The sequence below is a fragment of the Ipomoea triloba genome, chromosome 9, assembly GCF_003576645.1.
Source record: "Ipomoea triloba cultivar NCNSP0323 chromosome 9, ASM357664v1".
Classification (NCBI taxonomy): domain Eukaryota; kingdom Viridiplantae; phylum Streptophyta; class Magnoliopsida; order Solanales; family Convolvulaceae; genus Ipomoea; species Ipomoea triloba.
In genome coordinates this window covers 10,905,353-10,911,175 of record NC_044924.1, presented here as the reverse complement: position 1 = coordinate 10,911,175, position 5,823 = coordinate 10,905,353, and positions in this window count along the sequence as shown.

The following is a 5,823-nucleotide window of genomic DNA, read 5'->3' as shown; positions in this document are numbered from 1 at the left end:
ACTATACAAAGGATTACCACAATCATTTGAATTTGTGTTATGTTGCTAGAGGTATCAAATGGATGGGTTTTGGCTAGCCGGGTTTGACAAACCATTGACCCGTCCCGCTTATTCTTTGGACAAGGCCAGTTCAATCCTATTTATTATTATTTTTTGGAGTTATGGACTAGGTCAGCTATTTTTTATTATTTAAACCGCTCCGACTCAATTTGAAATTTAATTGAATTGAGATAGCCTTTTATTATTTTTAAAAAGTTTTAAAAAATATTTCAAGATATAAATTATTATATATCTAGATACATGTACTCAAAAATATATCTATTTACATATTTTTATTATAATTGATAATTGATAATTTATTATTTGAAACATTATAAATTTACAAATACATTTAAAAAATAATTATAAAAAATCTCTTTCTAAAATTAAATTTATATTTTATAACTTATACACATAACTTAAAAATTATGAGATAAGGAATTGAACCCCTCAACTTGCCAAATTAGTGCAATCTGACCAATTAACCTAAAATCTTTTGGTTAATGCTGAAGCAAGCCACATTGATATATATATATATATATATATATATATATATATATATATATAGTAGAGTTTAGGTGCAGCCGCGTCTTCCCGTGCGGTCGGTGTGGTTTACACCACTAGTGTTAACAAAATACAGCACTCAATGTTAGGAAATGCACAACACAAATATACACCATTAAGTACACATCATAAAAAAACACATCACTAGGTATGCAAATATATACTCCATAGTGTTCGAAAATGCACATTAGAAACATGGGGAGTTATGAGAGTGTTTTGTGCATTTTCATTGTCGTTCATTTTCCTGTTCCTAGTGATCTATTTTGTTAATAGTAGTGGTGTAAACCGCGCTGACCGCATAGAAAGGCGCAACCGCATTTGAGCAGCAATCTCTTTCTCTCTTTGTCTCCGTCTCTCTCTCTCTCTCTCTATATATATATATATATATATATATATATATATATATATATAAATATAAAGATTACATTTAAACTATGCTATAAAGACCACTCTGACAATTTGAGATTTATATATACATTCATTATCTCATCCAAAGGCATCAAACAAACTAAAAGCAATCCCATTGACAAACTAAGGGAATTTTTAACAAAGCGATTATGAACTAATTGGATACCATCATTTCAGTACTTCTTGTCACACTACAATTACATCAATAAAGTAAACTTAATCAAAAAAGTAATTTACAACTACTTAACTAAAAGATTAATCTACAACAAAGGGGTTTAATCCGGTTCTTGGACAAAGATTTCTTTGACACGTTCAGTCCAGTGGTTAAGCCCACTACAATCAGGTTACTTCTTTCCCTTGCTCTTTCCTCTGGTTGGTTGGTGAGTCAACTGGATGTTGATAATGCATTCTTGAATGGCAACTTGAGTGAGACTATTTATATGTGTCAACCTCCAGGCTATATTGATCTTTAGTTTCCTGAACATGTCTGTTTGCTTAAGCGGTCTCTTTATGGTTTAAAGCATGCTCCGAGTGCTTGGTTCAATCGTCTTTATGGTTTAAAGCATGCTCCGAGTGCTTGGTTCAATCGTCTGCAAGGTTTAAAGCATGCTCCGAGTGCTTGGTTCAATCGTCTGCAAGCATTTTTGTTGTCTGTTGGTTTTAAGGCATTTTTGTTGTCTGTTGGTTTTAAGGTCGAACATGTCTTTATGGTTTAAAGCATGCTCCGAGTGCTTGGTTGGTTCAATCGTCTGCAAGCATTTTTGTTGTCTGTTGGTTTTAAGGCATTTTTGTTGTCTGTTGGTTTTAAGGTCGAACATATCTTTATGGTTTAAAGCATGCTCCGAGTGCTTGGTTCAATCGTCTTTATGGTTTAAAGCATGCTCCGAGTGCTTGGTTCAATCGTCTGCAAGGTTTAAAGCATGCTCCGAGTGCTTGGTTCAATCGTCTGCAAGCATTTTTGTTGTCTGTTGGTTTTAAGGCATTTTTGTTGTCTGTTGGTTTTAAGGGTGCTTGGTTCAATCGTCTGCAAGCATTTTTGTTGTCTGTTGGTTTTAAGGCATTTTTGTTGTCTGTTGGTTTTAAGGCATTTTTGTTGTCTGTTGGTTTTAAGGCATTTTTGTTGTCTGTTGGTTTTAAGGTCGAACATGTCTGTTTGCTTAAGCGGTCTCTTTATGGTTTAAAGCATGCTCCGAGGGCTTGGTTCAATCGTCTGCAAGCATTTTTGTTGTCTGTTGGTTTTAAGGTCGAACATGTCTGTTTGCTTAAGCGGTCTCTTATGGTTTAAAGCATGCTCCGAGGGCTTGGTTCAATCGTCTGCAAGCATTTTTGTTGTCTGTTGGTTTTAAGGTCGAACATGTCTGTTCTTCCCGTGCGGTCGGTGTGGTTTACCACTAGTGTTAACAAAATACAGCACTCAATGTTAGGAAATGCACAACACAAATATACACCATTAAGTACACATCATAAAAAAACACATCACTAGGTATGCAAATATATACTCCATAGTGTTCGAAAATGCACATTAGAAACATGGGGAGTTATGAGAGTGTTTTGTGCATTTTCATTGTCGTTCATTTTCCTGTTCCTAGTGATCTATTTTGTTAATAGTAGTGGTGTAAACCGCGCTGACCGCATAGAAAGGCGCAACCGCATTTGAGCAGCAATCTCTTTCTCTCTTTGTCTCCGTCTCTCTCTCTCTCTCTCTATATATATATATATATATATATATTATATATATATATATATAAAATATAAAGATTACATTTAAACTATGCTATAAAGACCACTCTGACAATTTGAGATTTATATATACATTCATATCTCATCCAAAGGCATCAAACAAACTAAAAGCCAATCCCATTGACAAACTAAGGGAATTTTTAACAAAGCGATTATGAACTAATTGGATACCATCATTTCAGTACTTCTTGTCACACTACAATTACATCAATAAAGTAAACTTAATCAAAAAAGTAATTTACAACTACTTAACTAAAAGATTAATCTACAACAAAGGGTTTAATCCGGTTCTTGGACAAAAGATTTCTTTGACACGTTCAGTCCAGTGGTTAAGCCCACTACAATCAGGTTACTTCTTCCCTTGCTCTTTCCTCTGGTTGGTTGGTGAGTCAACTGGATGTTGATAATGCATTCTTGAATGGCAACTTGAGTGAGACTATTTATATGTGTCAACCTCCAGGCTATATTGATCTTTAGTTTCCTGAACATGTCTGTTTGCTTAAGCGGTCTCTTTATGGTTTAAAGCATGCTCCGAGTGCTTGGTTCAATCGTCTGCAAGCATTTTTGTTGTCTGTTGGTTTTAAGGCATTTTTGTTGTCTGTTGGTTTTAAGGTCGAACATGTCTTTATGGTTTAAAGCATGCTCCGAGTGCTTGGTTGGTTCAATCGTCTGCAAGCATTTTGTTGTCTGTTGGTTTTAAGGCATTTTGTTGTCTGTTGGTTTTAAGGTCGAACATATCTTTATGGTTTAAAGCATGCTCCGATGTTGTCTGTTGGTTTTAAGGCATTTTTGTTGTCTGTTGGTTTTAAGGTCGAACATATCTTTATGGTTTAAAGCATGCTCCGAGTGCTTGGTTCAATCGTCTGCAAGCATTTTTGTTGTCTGTTGGTTTTAAGGCATTTTTGTTGTCTGTTGGTTTTAAGGGTGCTTGGTTCAATCGTCTGCAGCATTTTTGTTGCTATTTTTGTTGTCTGTTGGTTTTAAGGCATTTTTGTTGTCTGTTGGTTTTAAGGCATTTTTGTTGTCTGTTGGTTTAAGGTCGAACATGTCTGTTTGCTTAAGCGGTCTCTTTATGGTTTAAAGCATGCTCCGAGGGCTTGGTTCAATCGTCTGCAAGCATTTTTGTTGTCTGTTGGTTTTAAGGTCGAACATGTCTGTTTGCTTAAGCGGTCTCTTATGGTTTAAAGCATGCTCCGAGGGCTTGGTTCAATCGTCTGCAAGCATTTTTGTTGTCTGTTGGTTTTAAGGTCGAACATGTCTGTAGGTCTCTTTATGGTTTAAAGCATGCTCCGAGGGCTTGGTTCAATCATCTGCAAACATTTTTGTTGTCTTTTGGTTTGTTGTTGTTCACTTTGTATTTAAGGTGTTGTCTCTGGTTCAGAGGTTGTTTTGTTGTTGGTTTTAAGGCCTCTAAGATTGATTTCCCATGGTCTTATGCTTTCGCGTAGATACATGAACGGGCTTGTATGATGATTATATGATAGTGACAACCCCACTTGTAATCAACAGTTGTCTCCACTGAGGCTCGAACCCACTGCCATCATCCATGTGGGAGTGTAAACCGGGACACCGGGTGCCACTAGACCACAAGGTCTTTGGCATTACTACATTATTTTCTACTTCTTAGGTTCATGCTTTGATAATAAAGTATTTTAATCTAAACGTTAGAACTAAACTTCATTTTTACAATTTTCTTAAAATTTTAAATTTCGCTTTATGAATTTTGGTCTCCAATAATATAGAGGTACTCACTCTACAAAATGAAATGATAGTTCATGAAAATTTTTGTATTAGGAGAAAATAAGTTTTTTTTTTGTTTGTTTTTGTTTTTGAAGATTTATCCAAAATAAAAAAATTAATCTATAATCATAAATCAAGATTTATTTTCACTATAATTATACAAAATTGATTACTATATTTGTTTCACTTCAGTTTCTGAATGATTTCTTGTCTCACTAAAAATTAATAACATGATGCTTTTTCTTTTAAAAATTAAATTCACGTTTAGCACAATGTATCAATTTTAATGGCTATATATGGTTTCTAGTGCGAGTCCATTAGTTAGTTACAAATGTCTCAACAATCCTTGTTGATTTAAATATATTATTGAGAAAGTAGCTATGAACAGATACTACATTGTAATAGAGTCGGTAGTACTTAAAAAAAAAATGTTGTTGAGTCGGGTATTGGTGCAGGGAATCTCCAAGCGTATAAAAATGTCTGGTTGGACGAGATCTGTAAGCCTTAATTACCAAATATTTTTCGAAATTTGTTTCCTTATGTGTGCTACTATCCTTTTATGTATTTGGAAAATATCTTGTATTTTTGGTAAGCAAGTTTTACCAAATTTGGCGTGATTGACCCTCGATTTGTGGATAAAATTTTTAGGCGATTTATTTTCTAATTTAGGCTGAGTACCAACGTATAAATACCTTGCGGGAGGGCGTGTAAAAGGGTTTCGAATTCTTGAGAGCTTTAAGGCATTCTTGAATTCTTTGTTTTAAGTGCTAATTCTCTTACTTTGCTTTTCTTTGTTATTTAAATATTTCGTATTTGACCGGTAGTGTTAACTAATCGGCAACATGTCCAAAGGTTGCAAAACAAACATTGGCGCCGCTTGAGAAACGGGATCGAACAAAAAGTTGTATGCTTTTGAGGTTTGAGCTTGTGTTGAATTGAAATAATTTTCATGTGTTTTCGTATATTTGCGTTGTTTGAGATGATGGTGACCATTAGAAAGGGACGTATAAACCAGTGAAAATTATGGAGTGTGACTGGTTGTGCAATTTGGGTGACTTTAATGAAAGATTCTCCATTGCGAGTTGCGACAACCTTTTTGTGTTTAGGATAAGAATAAAAAAATCTAATTAATGTTCAACAATCAGAGTGGCGCAGCGGAAGCGTGTGGGCCCATAACCCACAGGTCCCAGGATCGAAACCTGGCTCTGATATTGAGTGGCTTCCATCTCTGAAATTCCTTTTCCCCATCCTCAACACTAAACAGACACAGCAATAAGTTGTTTGAAATAAAAGGGCATTGGAAATTTAACCAATAAATACAAACGCACTATA